Here is a 16,399-nt window from a genome sequence, read left to right on the forward strand (position 1 = left end):
TTTCGTATAATCATCAATTTACCGAAAACCCTGACGAAGATTTTGTAAACGAATATAGATTTCCCTCGTATAGTTAAACGGTAAAAAGGCCGAACGCATGCACTTTTCAAGCCTAATCCAGGACGAAATAGGAGTTTTACCTTTTTGAATTCGAGATGCTTTCAACTGACGCCACCAAACAGCAGCCCTTCCGCGAAAGCGCGTAGCCACAAGCGGAACCACTCGATCATCAGGAACCCTCTTAAATTCCAGAACTTCCTCCACAGTAGAGAACCAGTCGATACAATCTTCCGTTGATAAACCACTACCATGAAACTCAGGAATCTCTATGCGGAATGACGATTCCCAACTCCTAGAATCACGCTCACGCCCAGCAAAGGGGTTTTCAGTATCATTATCGTCATCTGTTCCATCCGAATTGGATTCATCCGTAGGAGGACGACGACGCTCATGTCGTTGTAACAATGTTGCTACTTGACCGGCGAGCTGCTCAACCGTGCGTGACAATTCATCGTATCTAGTCCTCTCCATCACCTCATCAACTAGAGATTCGCGAGGACCAACCTGACCTCTACCGCGAACCATGTTGGAAGGATCGATACCCAGATTCCGAATTCTTCGATACCCAGATTATACGTAAAATATAATAACGGTACATGTACGCCATTAAAAATGAACGGTTAATATATGTTATTGGATGATAGCATAATAACGGTTAAAATTTGTTATAATGGAGAGTCAAGAATGTTCCATCATTCTCTGGCGATTTAGATTTTGGTATTCCGATTCTGTGAATCTAAAATCCGGTCAGATTGAGAATTAGTGCATCTGAAATTCGTTCAGATTCATATACCGAGTATCTGAAACTGATTTTGGAATATGGAAGTGAAACAAAATTAATCCAAAATTAACTTTATTAATTATATTTTTAAGAAAATCAAATATTCGAATACAACTCGGAAGATAAGTTACAAAATGAAAATTAAAACTGTAATCAATCTACTGTCACCTTGCCGCTCTAACTTGGTGGCTCTCCTACAAGAGTTACATAGGCTTTTGGCCATTTAATCATGCCACATCTTTAATCATCCCCGAGTACATCATCATCTTTGTCGCACAACATTGCTCTTGGGTTAATGATTTCATCAATCATGCAGTCATTATTGTCATCAATTAGCAGCAACTTTGAAGTATTAGCATATGCATGTGCAATGGTTTTTTTCTGAAATTAAAGACCAAACGACCGAGGTGCTGTTAATAGGAAAATGAGTAGAGAGTTCAACTGTAAAAGAGAGAACGTAAAACCATACCCCAAACACGTCTTTCAATTTGCTCCATTCTCAAATCTGGGGACCTAGCATGATGCATGGCAGACATCTCAGCAGTCCTGTATAATTCACATTTCATTTAGTATTTGTTTACCCAGAATTCAAACAAAAGCTAAAAAGGGGTAGGCAAACTTGGAACTGAGGTGAAATGGATGGTACACCTCATAATGAATTGAGTTTTAAGTATTGGTAGAACAACATCACCAAATAATTCAGATCTTAGCCATTATACAAAGGATTATACGTGCAATATCTCCCAAATACATCCCAGAAATTATCTTCTAAATAATCTGTTGCATTAATGAAGGATATGACAATTAAAAGCACTGAAAAGACAACAACTAATAAAATAAAATAAATAAAATAAAAAGATGTCCACACTTTTTACATGCTCACCAACATTAAGACTCTCTAGTCCAAAGCCTGATCATATTCAGTCACCGGAAGTACCCCAGTCCATGTTGATTACCTAGCGAATTAGAAAGCAAAATTTAGAATATTTATTTTGACTGCCGGATGCCTTTGCTTTATTTAGGTGTTTTAACTGATCAAATTGATCACTTAAAGCAGAAAAAACATATTCGAATTGGAGTGATAATGGTGAAGGCTACATACCATGTCTCCTGATTTACATAGGAATGGCGTGTGCACGCTCTACATATGTTGCATTTGTTCCAGTTACCAAAATAACTACAGCTGCAACATCATTATTGAAGTATTTGCCTCCAACTAATGTACCAATTGTATCATTCACCTGCATCAACAATGCCAATTATAAACAGAATCTGAAGAACCAGTATGCAAGGATAGCAATAGCATAAGAAAACTCTAAACTAAGAAGAAAATTTTACCTTACCAAAGCTGCATATCTATGCCTATCTGTCTAATGCTTTAGTTAGTTCCACCACCACAACTTATCAACCTAGGACAAGGGACCAAAAGAATCATTATCAGAAACATAAAAGTACGAAAAGAACTCCAAATTATGAACCATGAATACTGTCAGTAACTACTCTTATAGTTTGTGATATCTACCCAGCCATACTCTTACTTCAAGTACGTACATATATGCATGACTAAAGTATGCAAACTAGAGGAAGGTATAAAGAACTAACTGCATCATCAATGGAGAAACCCTTTGTCCATCTAATAAGAGTTCCAGATGCCATTGATAACTTTACAGGGAATGAAAAAATAAAATCCAATTCCGTCTCACTACCAGGAGGAAGAAAAAAGCTTCTCCTTCTATAGCTATAAATCTTAAGAGTTCTTTAGCAATGAAATCAAGAGAAAAACTGTAATTAAATCATACCTAAAATCAAACCTCTTTAATTGGCAATTGAAATTCTACAGTCTCAATCACCTCCTCCTTCATTTGAATATTGGTCACAATTTCCTTCTTAGCATCCTCCCGCCGTTTCTTCTCTGACCTACAAAAATACCAAATCCAAAATGAAATCAAATTACAAATATCAAATTAAAAAATTATGAAAATAAGATGTTCAAAGGAAAATCAACAAAAAACAAATGAAATCACTATAGACCCTTAAATTGACAGTAAAAACTGATGATCAGACCTTATAGTGGTCATGTCCAATCATGGGAAACTCCAAGGGTGTGAAGGTGGAGCTGACAAGAGACAGACTTAATCGCGAACAAGGGCAGGGTCTCCTCAGGTTGATGTAATAAGTTGTTAGTGACCGCTGGGCATCTTGGTGGTACTCATTTCGGTTCCCACTCTGCTCGCCAAAAGGTTGTGTCACAGGAACAAGCCCAAGAACCCCAGTTCTCATATCGGATTTTAACTTTTTAAGATCAGTAAGTGGCCTCAGACTGATTGCTCAGTGATAAACTAACCTCAGAAAACTGACCATCTTATATCAACAAAGCTTGAACAAGAGAAGCACATCAGGAAAACAAACTCACTTATTGATCAATGGAAAAATAGAATGGAATGACTTAAGATTTCCAAAGTATCCAATTCTCCTAAAAATCAGACCAGTTTATCAAACCAAAATCTCTGCAATTATCGATTCTTAATAGAGATTGAAAAACCCAATTCGTTCCCTTCCAATACATGCAATAAAACTAAACAAATTCATTCCTTTCCAAGTTTTATATCAACCAATTTATCAAATTAAATTAACCAAAAATCAATTTTTTTGACTAACCAGACAAAAGCTTAAGCAAAAAAACAGAATGAAATATGAAAAGGGATTTGAAACTTACTTTAATTGGATATCTTCTTATTCTTCTTCGATCTCCTCTTAGGTTTGTCTTGCGAAATAACAGAAAGAAAGGTATGAATCAAATCAAAATCTTTGTATTTTGGTCTCCAAAATCAATTTTTTAGGGACCAGATAGAAACTTTCAAAACCCAGAAACAAAGGATTTGAAACTTACTCAATATCGCCTTTTCTTCTTCTTCTTCTAAGTTAGAGTCTCCTCGAGTAGTTAGGTTTCCGGAGGGTAAAAAACAGCCGACGGGGTGAAGATAAGAAATCAGAACTTCTCTTTTGGTTCTGGGGTTTTATCTTTTTTTTTGGTTTTGGGGTTTGCTAGAATTGGAACGGATATGGCTCTATAGACTTATGGCAAGTAAGCCGGTGTCTATGTCTAGCCAGTGGTTAGCCATTTTTATGGTGCGCAACAGAATATTTATGGGGCGTATTAAAACTTATAATATCCGATAGATTTATTCTGTGATTTAATGGTTCTTAAAAAATCACACACCTACAAATTTATCACATACCAGAATAACAGTTTTTTTGCGTTAAATGATGGGTCCCACTGTTTTCATATTGTATCACATGATTTGTTTGTAATATCCTAATCACGCAACTAGTATGTTATTTAAAAACGTGATTTATAGCCCCTTATGGACTAGTGTAAGTTGCCGATTTTGTAGCGTCAACATAGCGTTCTGCCTCATCAACCGAGCATGCTTCTCCGCTAGATCCCTGTCTCGTTCGCGTTCAAGGCGGAGTGTCTCCCTTAGTTGCTCCAGCGTCATGTGTTCCTCATCAATGTTTTCTTCCAACTCTTCATGAGTCATTTCTTCCTCTATAGCGGTATCCATGTTGGAAGTGTGTACTGAGCCTTCCCTAAAGTCATCCTCATCGGTCTGATTATTCCTTCGTTGGTTCGCTCCTTGTCTTTCCCCCGCAATCGATGTTTCTGCCCTTCCCATTCTTCCTCCTCTCTTCACTTCCAAATGTTTGCTTCTTCTCGTCTCTATCAAGTGCCTCGCTCGATCTGGTATTATGGCCATCAACTGATCCTTGGTTTGATCTCTTCCGACTGATTTCTTGCCTTCAATCTTCCGATGCAATACCCAAGGGTCGTTCTCTCTCCTAGATTCCTAGTCTTGTTCACAAATGAATCGTTTAAGATCTACAAAACCTTAATTTTAAAACAACTCGCTAAAATCTCTAACTTCTACAATTTTAAAGCAATTTCAACCTTTCTCAAACTCTTAGATGAGGATGAATCCCCGATCTAAGTACATGTTTCTAGCGCCAAAATGTAACTACTGGAAACCCAGTAGCACACCCAAGTAAGAGAAGAAACAGATCTAAGACATGATAGAGGTTTTGGATAAGAAATTCTTTATTAATTAACCATTCCAAGTAGAGAAGAATACAAGTTTTTGAGTACAAGGAAACCCTAATCTCTGACTCTAAGCCAAGCTCTCCCTCACCAAAGAATCCGCCCCTTATACATTTCCCAAGGACCCCTATTTATAGACCAATTAACCATAATGGTGTACAACTCATTCTTCTTCGCCTGGATCTTGTGGAGATGCTTTCTATTTCGCCCAAATCATTTTCCACGAAGTTTTCCCCTTTCTTTCGCTGTCACATTTGGGTGTTTGTTGGGACAGCTGTCTCTTTTCTTGCTCCATAATTTACTTACTTCGCAAGTTATCCTTCTAGCCAAGTAACCTTACTTCGTCAATTTCTATTTCGTGGCTAGTGTCTTGCCGGGTACTCCAACTGATTCTTCGCGGTTTAGGTTCCTTATGCGAGGTACTTCGTTTTTTAGGATGCTTCGCGCTTTGTGTTATTAGTTAATGGCGAGGTAATTCTAACATTTGATTTGACAAGCCACTGACCGAGATCTTTAAGTGAGATTCTTCAGTCCTATTTCGTGCCTTCTGTGTGGCCATGTGGAGAGCTTATTTTGTGTACCTACAATCCTTGAGCCTTCTCAACCAGAGTCTTACAAGTTCTTCCTTCTCTTGTCTCTTCTCCGCGTCGGCAACCACAGCGAGAATCATTTCCGAGGTAATTTGAAGCTTCTCCAAGTCATCTTTGACACCCAAATCTGAACCAATGTCTTTGGAAATAACACTCACCATCTTTCTTAGGATTCCAGTTGCACCGCTCATAAGAATCTCTGCCATACGTATATGGATGAAAGAAGAAACATAGTTTAAGGAAATTCGTTTGAAATAGAAAGAAAATTAGCAGAAAAATGAAAGCAACTTTAGTATAACTCTCGGGTACAGTAGGTGTTTATGTGTAAGATAAATGATAGTGTTGGTGTGAATTTAAAGAGAACAGACAGCTTACTAAATATAATAAGACATGATCCTATAGTTGAACTAACCCAAGCGGTGCATAAATCTCAGATTTGGATCTTACAGATACGTATAATTAAAACTTAATATAATCCCACTTGGTTAGTCCATAAACTTATATTCAATACTCTGCTCTCCGGATTTCAAGTTAAATTAAATACTAGCTATGAGGTGCGTCTGCCATGTTCAAATTCAAATGCGAAAGTCTAATTCAGTATTCGCATCGAACATTACAAAAATGCATAAAACTAGATTATAAGTGATGGGGCATGTTACCTCATCTTCTCCCAAGGCCGTTTCCCAGCCTATGACCCTGCCACTCTGCCAGATCCATCGGTGTGTGTCTGTTAATCTGTCACTTAGAAAAATTTACATATAAACAGTAGCTGAAGAGAAGGCTGAAGATAACTATGAAGAAGGACCTGGATCAGTGGTCGTTGATGTTGCCGATCCAGATTTTTATGACTTTGAGACTGGCTTAAAGGTTAAGAATGCTTAATGGTTTGCATGTGATCAGATGTGGGCCGTTAATGACGATTTAGATGGCTTGCCCAGATTTTATGCTCGGATCAGTAAAGTATACCATTCACCTTTTAAGAGGATCTCACATGGTTGAATTTTTTTTTTTTTTTTGATCAGCACGGGAATCAAACTCCTAACGGGCCTAGTCTCTAACTTGGGAGTTCGACCCCAGGGTTAATTTTTGTTGGTTTCACATGGTTCAAGTTTGTTCAGTCTATTTCAATTTTTTTAAATATTAGAGAAACTCCTATGGGCACAACAAACAGGTAAATTTGACCATTATACACCTACACTGGGATTGGTAAACTATAAAACGGATGAGCAAACCTCCAAATAGAAAGATTTGTTCATTGCGTCTCTATTTGAGTCGATCTATCTGAATCACTCTAAACGCTTACGACTAATTCTATTTCTTAGGTACAAGGTATTTTCCATCTATTGCTTACTCATAAGAGCACTACCTAAAAACTTATTTTAGTTTCTTGTTACTTAATAGGCTGTAAATATTTTGAAAGAACTGTTGTTGAGTCTATTTTCTAGGAATTGGTTTTTCTTTGGGTTTGATTATGGTTGAAAGACGAGAGTTATTGGTTCTCTAGGATTGATACAATGATATAGAGTCAATGATTGTTGAAATATTTACTTCCTGTTACCTGTTAGTTATTCTCTAAGGTTTGGGTTTTGTAAAAATTGTGTTATACACACATACTATTCGAGTGAAATCAAAACTATTTTATCTGTAAATTTAGGAGATTTTGTTAGAATCGTTGTTGATTGCGCCCTACAGTTTACAATGTCACTCGTTGTCATGGGCCCAAATAAACAATGACATTAATATTTCAGACCTCAACCAAATTAAATGGAAGATGCACCAAGTGATGTTCAATTTTCATGTCCATCAAATGCTTACGGAGTGCAATCATGGCCTTGTACCAACTCCGAATGTATCATACATCTTGTTGGAAAATCTGGGTTATAATCGTGCATACAACCAAATCAATCAATAATAAGAAGACCCATATACTAATTTATCAAAATAACATAAGAGATGGTTGAGACAATTTATCAAATACCTGGTCCGCAACAATCCTCCTTCTCAAATTTCAACAAACCAATGTATCAACAATTCACAAAACACATAGAGAATGTAACAGAGATGGTAAGAATCAAAACGACTTATCTGGAATTTGTATTGAGGCGAGGTAATTCTTTTTCCTGAAAGTTTTAACTTCCCGTCAATGGTGCACAAGGTTTAAGGAGTAAGCTTAGCCAAGATGCAACAATACCATTGATGTTAACTTGCACTAGAATAATATCAAAACAATCGAACGTAAAGCAACAACAAACTCTCGGATTAAGACTCTAAATAAAAATTTGTTTTTCAGATTAAAAAAAATGGAAGTTTTTCTCGTTTTCTGTGTCTTTCTGTTTAAGAAAACTTAATCCAAACTGAATGGTCGCAACGATTGGGACCAGGCACGGGGGACCGTCCAAATCCATATTTCCAACAATCCCCCACATGAATAAAATTGCCTATATAGACATTTAGAAAATGCTTAATTCTAACCCTATACTCAAATGCAGACACTAGAGAGTTTGTGCGCGGAACATCACTACATCGGGAAAGATAGCTTTTGGATTTGAATCTTCCTTAGTGAATACCTACCGGACTTACTAGTGGTTCAGTGAACGCGATATCTTGAACTTCTCAACTTTATAATGTAAGTCGATACAATACATATCACATGAACAGTCTTGGAATTCATTGGTTCTCGGTTGTGTTCATTTCGGCCATGAACAGTCTTGGAATTCATGAGTGTTGTTAGATTAACTTAGCCTTATCGTTATCATTGAATCGGCCCCACTTCATACTCATATAGGTGATCTCCTATTCGAAAGTATCCTTCCATACTTTTCTTAGTCATACTAAGCTATAACAATCATTAACAGAATAATTCTCAACCTCTCACTTGACATGTGACACTGTTTCATCATAGAAATGGGAAAGAGACTAATCTCTCTCAGTGTCTCTGGCGAGTATTTTACAACTTAGTTTGCCCTTTTAAACCTAGACCATGGAATCTCCAATCGCTAAGTTGGGTTACCGCTGTAACTTACTCTATATTTGTAGGCAATAGTCTCATTCCCCTCGATGATGAAATTACCTGCTCTCTGGATAATCCTTTAGTAAGTGGATCCGCTAGATTATCTCTGGACCTTATATAACTCACTGTTATAGTTCCACTAGAGCATAATTGCTTAATGGTTTCATGTCTAAGACGTATGTGTCTAGATTTACCATTATACACTTCACTATGAGCCTTTGCTATAGCCGCTTACTATCACAATGTATATTTATTGCCGAAACAGGTTTAGGACATATTGGTATATCTTCAAGGAAATTTCGAAGCCACTCTGCTTCTTCTGCTGCTTTGTCTAAAGCAATAAAATCATCCTTCATAGTTGACCTAGAAATCAACGTTTGTTTGGATGATTTTCACGATATGGTAGCCCCGCCCCTAGTAAATACATAGCCACTAGTATCCTTAGTATCATTAGTATTTAAGATCCAATTTGCGTCAACATATCCTTCAATAACCACTGGATAATTTGTATAATGCAGACCATACTCCTTCGTATGTCTCGAGTATCTCAAAACTCTTGTTAAGGCTTTCCAATGAGTTTCACTAGGGTTATTTGTAAACCTACTTAGTTTACTCACGACACATGCTATGTCTGGCCTAGTACAACTCGTTAGATACATAAGGCTTCCAATCATACCAATAGCCGACTCTCATGCCCATTGGTCGATCGGTATTCCTTGACCCGTATTAGACAACTCTCCATCTTCAGGACTCAGGGTTCTCCAAAAATTAAGGTTTCGAATTTACAATAATTCGATAAATGTGGATAATTTTTATATAGATCCAGCGATCAATATTTTTAATTAATTTTAATGTTCAGTCATGCTGCCGACATTTTTTTTATAATTGCTCGACGAGAGCACCATCGTTGGATGGCCATCCACTTGGACGATCATCCAATGTTTCATTGGATGTCCATCCAATTGAACGTTCGATCGTCTAATAATCATTGTTTAATATTCTAATTCCTACTTTGTAATTCGAAAATTCATGACATATTAGGTAAGGAATGAGCACTCTACATAACTACATAACTCATAACTCAGTACCATCTAATTTCCTGTCAAATGCTAGACACATCAGAATAAGTCCGAGAAATCTTATCGGACGCGCGTTGATCTAAATTATCATAAAATTATTATTGCCTCAATTGGTAAAGTGATATATCACAATACATCAGAATCGTAGTCTGTGCATTATTCTATCCCAGCAGACACCTTATGCCCAATCTATGAGTCTGAGAGTATACCACATTCGTCCATTATGCTCGACTCATCAAGGCTAAGACTCGTGGTTTAGTCAAGTTAACAATTGATCAATTAAATACACGGCTGCTTTGCAGACTCCACATTAATGAGAATCAATCAAGTCACATGGGGAGATATTCACTAGGGTTTTGGTCTGTCGGCCTACGGCACATGTGTACACCCACAATGAGAAATGTGAGTAAGTCGTGCAATCAGTTGAAGAAGTTAGCAAAGTAGTGGATGGACAATCAACCAATTCTCCCACGCACGTCGAATTGGTTTATCCACGATCCCTACTTCCCCACTCTTTTATTCCTCTGCAACCGATACACTTACTGGAGATCAATGTGTTTACTATTTTTGCAGTATAAACAAGTTCATCAATGATTGAAAAAGGGGATCCCATCTCAACAAGACTAAATCTATTAGAACATATCTTATCTGAACTAAACAGTTCACAAAACTTGCAGAAGGCTCCAACACATCCACAAGCCTTCAATCATCATTGATCTCACACACCTCTCAGCTTCCCTCCTACATATCGGCCCTCATCCCTCTTTGTGACCAAATTGACTCTGAAATGACCATTGTTTTGGTTTAGGCTAGAGTCTTACAAATTAATCTCTAGTACTCAAAGCACTCTCGTGCAGTGCATTTGTTTGCTAAAGGGTAGGCAGTTTTCTCGATGTTTATGAAAGGGTAACTTCGATTAGCCCCGAATTGATTTAGGGTTGTCCCATGGAAGGGTGTCTATGAATATCCAAGAAATACATACGAAATTCGCATCCAAAATCCAAATTTGTAGAGTAATCAGCAAATGGGCTAAGCAGTATCCGAATCCGCTTCCCATAAGGTTAAATCCGAACTGTGGATAATTTCCTTAGTGGACTTGCATCTCGGTGCAAGTTCAGTTGCCCATATAAGCAAATATCATTGACCTAAATTCCAAATCTCATTTTATCTTTTCCTCCCTAAATCAAAACTGCAACAAACCCTAGATTTCAAAATCCTTAAGTCAGTGATGGGTTCAAGATGTTTTGTATGGGATTCTGGCGGACGAAGGAAGTGAGCATCAGGATATTTCCTCTCATAACTTGCTTAGTAGAAAAAATGGTAAAGTCATTCAAAAGTTGTGAAGACTAATTTCTTCAAAGTATGGAACGAATTCGTCCAAAACGGTGTCGAATCCATAAGTTGTGATGTCCTCAAGTTAAAGTTGGTTTAGTCTGTGATCTGGAGGAGGTGGATGAGCTTCTTCACCTATCGGAAAATAAAAAAACAAGCATTATGATATATTCTCTGAAAACTAAGCAAGTATTTTCTGATTATTGTCTTTTAAGATTTTATTTGTTCCAGTTGATTGTTCTTGGGATGAAGAATTTTTTTTTGATCCTGCTTGTTTTTTTGGTCTGGATGAACTCATTTTTTACCAAATCATTTTTTTTTTTGTGTCTTTTGTCATGGTGCGGAGGCAGTTTTATATTGGGTCAAGTAAATTTTGTAGATTCATGATGTGTCATAGTTGTTGTTCTTATCTTTTTTACATACTGAATTTAGCATTGTGAGTTAGCTTTTTATAAAATCTTCTGCTATTCTTAGTGCGCGTGCATCATGAGATTATAAGTTGGTTATCAACACTATAGATTGATCCAATATTGAAAGAGACAACTGTGTTTATTATACCTGTCTTTATACGTACAATGGTGATTAACTTCTACTTCACATGGCCTGTAAACTAGTAATCGTTTTTGTTTCATTTATTGTGTTAGAGCTGAGTTGATTTGGTTTATTAGGGACAAACAGTAGGTTACTAGTTTAAGTTGGCTCAGGCTAAAGGATTTTGGCTGTATCTTAGCTTGTTTTATTTCTATGTACATGGCGTGCAATTTAAGGAGAACTTGTGAACAATTTATGATATGAGCAAGAGAGTGTCACATCGTTATGGTATGGTTATGTATTGGTCCTATTCTCATAAAAAAAAAAACTGTTAATTGAGTGTGTAACAAAGAATAGTTGAGCATATGATTTATTTTATAGTGAGTAAGAACCAATACTTTGTTTAAGCAGAGGTTCTGAGTTTCCTGCATCCAAATTTTTTCTCTCAATTCTTTTGTTTTGTTTTTTTTCGATATTAGTTTAGGCATTTATAGATTAAGGTTTATTATCAGAATTCGAAAATGTTGTTTCCCGTTGATGATTAACAACCATGCTAATTCTGAGATTCCTTTTGGTCTTGATGAATCGAATCCTTGTGGATTATGGCTTTCTCCATAAGATCTGAGGAAACTAGTTACATACTATATCTCTTTGGTTCACTAGCATAGAATTTCATTCAATCTCGGTTAAATTTTGTTGATCTTTTATTACATTTGTGTTCAATTCGATTTCTACCGAGTTTATAAATCTATTCATGTGCAACGAGTAATAGAATGGAAATTGGGGTGAGGAATAACCGAATAAAACTTTGAACTGTTTCTGTTTCTTACTGTTTATTTATAGAGATGCCTGCCTATGTGAATGTATTACGTCCAGAGCGATATAAACGTGTAAGATCTGAAGAAAATGATCTCTCGACTTAAACTCGAATAGTCGAATTAGCTTCCACCCTTTTCATTGATTAGATTTTCTTCTTAGAGCTGATAAACTTAGACTACAACCATCACAGTACTTTGTTCCAAATTCTTCTGATTTAACATTATCTAATGGTTTAGTTGAGACTGCTTCATATTTCTACTCTATTGCTGAAGAAATTTCTGATTTTGTTCCTTCTCTATTTAGAGGAACTCATCGTTTACCAAGTCATTCTCTTTCAGTGTTTAGTTGGCTTTGTATCGTTTAAGCACTTGCCGGGTTAAATTTTTAGTTTTAGTTAGTATAATTTTTTTAAACTTGTTTGAATTAAGTTAAAATTTGTTGTTGATCATTGGATTGTCATCTTTGGAGGTACGTTAGTGTATTTGGGGTCAAGTGAATTCTGTACATTCCTCATGTGTCATAATTGTTCTCATCTTCCCTGCATACCGAATATAGCATTGGGACTTGGTTCTTTATGAAATATTTCTGATATCCTTTTTGGGTGGTGTTCATTATGAGATATACTTCGGTGATTAACAACATTTATCGATCCAATGAAAAGATATTTAGTGTCCTTTTTGGGTGGTGTTTTAATTATTCTGTCTCTATAAATATGCTGGATTAGATAATGATAAGACTAGATCTAACTTGGTATAACAACTATGCAGGTACTAGGAACTCCAGTTCACATCATATGGTGGTGTTCAAAAGCGGAATGCAGTCCACAATGTCAGTAGAGTAGGGGCATTTCTCTTGCTTGTACAATCGAAGCACCAGACTGACTAGTACTAGCATCTGGTAGTATTGGTATAGTACAGAAGCTAAATCAGTTTTTGTATGCGAGTCACTGCACCCTTTTGGACCAAACTACATCAATAAGAATTCAGTAAGATATTATTGTGTTTGAAACGGAGTTGGATTGCGATCTTGCTGAGGAGGACCTTCTTTCACTCGTACAGTGCAAGAACACAAAAAGACACATTGATATTTCCTCTCAAAAGTAACTATGTACTCTTCTGTTTATTGTCTTCTGAGTTTCCTTGTCCCATACCAATTCAATGAATACCATAATCTCATAATGCTAAATTTGTTTGTATCTAATGTGAAGCCATGTAACATTCAAGGATTATATGCAGAACTAGGCCTGGTATGGACCCTCACTTTCATTTCTAGGCCATTTTTTTTATTTCTTGCAAAACTAGGCAAGTTAAACGTATTTCATCCACTTTAACCATCTCGGTCAATTTATCGCGTTGACTTGTCAATATCTCGCCAAAATATCATATAGGGAGATCTCATACATGTGGTAAGATTACTGAAATGTCCTTCACACGTGTGTCAGTCACACTAGATAAGATGTCCACGTGTTGTTATCTGAGAGCCTAATCTACAAATCTCGGTGATTTCGAACGACTATGATTTCCGATATCTAACCTTCTCTGAATCGCGACTGAAGCAGCTCACCAGACAAAAATCAAGAGAGTTAGAGATGAAAGGCATCACTGAAACTCCGAGAAGATCAAATTCAGCAAATTCTGAACCAACCACAAAACCAAACTGAAAATAATCCAAAACCTCACTATCAAAATCCACTTTGAGAGAAAAAAATCCAGTTAGTGTATAAGGGTTTCCATTTCTGTCGATAATCACAACAGGAAATCCATCAGATTTTCATTTGGTATTCGTACTAATTCAATCAAGGATGGGAGTGAGGTTGCAGTGGAGCGATTTGAGGAGAAGGGTGAAGTGAATTCTCAGAAGAAGATTAATTAGGATGGGAATGTGGTTGTTGGTAATGAAAGAATTAGAAGTTGGCAAGAACAATTTGTTGCTGAGGTTGATAACGGGGACTAAATGGTACAGAGTATGAGTGTTTAAAGGTGTAGGAAATATGGGTTTGTTTTGAATTCGTGAGTAATTACAGACAAGGAGATGAGACAGGGGTTAGAAGAACACACTCAATTCATCTTTGCATACGGCAAGTCGTGCACTCAACATGGTTGAGGAAATGTCTGGGTGCTAGTTGAAGTTGTTATTACTGTGAATAAGGGATTAAAAGTGGATGTAATGTAATGATCTTGCTACAACCTTTTGTATGGGTATATGAATTGCAATGGAGGAACTGGTGATTGATATTTGCTAGAAATGGGGAAGATGCAAGCGCAATTGTTTTGATCAATAAAAGATGCAAGCGCAATGGCTATGAATTCATAGTAATTCAAATAGTCTGGTCACTTCTCCCTGCCTTTTCTTTTGTAAGTTTTGATCAAATAATAGTCATTCTACCACATTTCTCTTGCCCAATTTTGGATTTGATTAAATGGTGGGCGTACGACTAATCTGCAGATGTGACCGAAGACGAGAATTGTTTGGTCTAGATATAGATGGTGGGTAGGAAGTTCTGATGACAGTGGTCTCTCTACTATCAGTTTAGTGTTGGTTGTGGCCATCAGAAGCTTAGTCGTTAATGCATGGAGATGAAAGCAAGCTTTGCTCCTAACTGTTAGTAGTCAAGAAGTGAAATTGCAGGTGTTGGCTCGAGCAGAAAGTATTGTTGGGCAATATATGGACAAAATGGAAAGTGAAGTTGGTCCTGCTGTTGGCTGGTTTGATTTTGCTACGAGAAGGTACTTGGTTGATGTTGAGAAGAATCAGGTCTTGCCGTAACTGATTGAACTGCAGTGGTGATGTATGTGTGGCTGAGATGGAGAATGACTTGGCAGCAAACATTTACTTTAGATGCTGATTCTGTTTGGAGGAGGGATTTTCTACAGCTTGAACTGTGAGAAGAGACATGGGGTTCCTGTGTATGCGATATTTGGGTCTCATGGTGTTTGAAACTGGTTGTTGATGCTATTTGGTGTGAACATGGAATATTGGTTATTTGGTTGAGATGTAACAACTGGTGGAGATGGTTCTCAAAGGTACGGTAAGGTGGTGTTGTTACTGCTTCATGGGTTCAAGGATTTGTATTGCAGGCTTAAAAGATGGTTGCAGTGGAACTATGGGATTTGTATTTGGCAGAAAAGGGTGAAACTGGTGTTGATGAAGATTTATTGAAGAATTAGAGAAGAATTAAAAAATTGAATCTGAGAGAACATTGATGGAAAGAGTTAGAGAAGAATTAAAAATTAAACTCAAACAGGTGCATCATTTATTCTAATTCCTAATGCACTAGATTCCTTGAATTTTTGTTCTTGTTCCAGCAGTATATGCTAAACTTTAAAATGACTCCAAACATTGTTCCTTCCAGGGATTCCGTTCGAGAATCGAAGATGTCAGGGAAGAAATTCTTAGAAAGAGAAGGGCTGGAAAGTAACCTGGTGATACTACTTCAGTGTTGCAAAACTGGTGGAAGCAACATGCAAAATGGCCTTACCCTACTTTAAGTTCATATATTTTTACTTTCATTTACCTTTCTTACTTAGCATTTCTCTGCACAAGTTGTCGAATCACATGTTGCTGTAACAACTGTTGATTTGCAGAAGATTCGGTTCTGGTGCCAAAATAATTACCATTATTTTTCACTATTGTACTTCACTGAATTACCATTTTCTTGATTTTTGGGTCTCTAAATTTGTAGTATCCCTTTATATGGTTTTTTCAGGAAGATGATAAAGCAAAACTAGTGGAAGAAACAGGTTTGCAGCTAAAGCAGATTAACAATTGGTTTATCAACCAAAGAAAGCGTAACTGGCATAGTAATTCTCAGTCGATAACATCGTTAAAGTCTAAGCACAAAAGGTAGACGATCGAGGAAACGTTAATCATCAAGAAAAAAGAAGAAGAAACATACTTACATTACAAAAGATAGTAGTTTTTCTGTAAATTCAACCGTAGTTTGGTTCGTCGTGGGACTGTCAGGAAAGTGGATTCAGGGAAGTGAAAAACATGGGAGGAAGTAAGTAGCTAGATAAGTTTGAAAATGAAAACACGGCATATCCGAGCCCACGTGTACAGTTTTCATGTTGATTTAACTGAGTTAAATCAATGATATGACAT

At 36.9% G+C, this 16,399-nt stretch overlaps 1 long non-coding RNA gene and 1 pseudogene across 8 annotated transcripts; one reads left to right on the forward strand and one right to left on the reverse strand.

The window, feature by feature from the left end:
* Nucleotides 1–900: 900 nt before the first annotated feature.
* LOC113319116 lies at nucleotides 901–3,854 on the reverse strand. Of its 8 annotated transcripts, none has more exons than XR_003345121.1 (10): nucleotides 3,732–3,852; nucleotides 3,558–3,605; nucleotides 2,906–3,217; nucleotides 2,641–2,758; nucleotides 2,180–2,250; nucleotides 1,944–2,082; nucleotides 1,725–1,797; nucleotides 1,490–1,618; nucleotides 1,311–1,387; nucleotides 901–1,222 (listed from the first exon to the last, which is right to left on the reverse strand). It is a non-coding gene; the product is annotated as an uncharacterized LOC113319116 (long non-coding RNA). The 8 variants fall into 8 exon arrangements; XR_003345120.1 differs by having other exon boundaries at nucleotides 1,710–1,797; XR_003345118.1 differs by having other exon boundaries at nucleotides 1,461–1,618; nucleotides 1,710–1,797.
* Nucleotides 3,855–6,172: 2,318 nt separating this feature from the next.
* LOC113316361 lies at nucleotides 6,173–16,188 on the forward strand (annotated as a pseudogene).
* The last annotated feature ends 211 nt before the right edge of the window (nucleotides 16,189–16,399 follow it).

This window comes from Papaver somniferum, chromosome 10 (genome assembly GCF_003573695.1).
Source record: "Papaver somniferum cultivar HN1 chromosome 10, ASM357369v1, whole genome shotgun sequence".
NCBI lineage: Eukaryota > Viridiplantae > Streptophyta > Magnoliopsida > Ranunculales > Papaveraceae > Papaver > Papaver somniferum.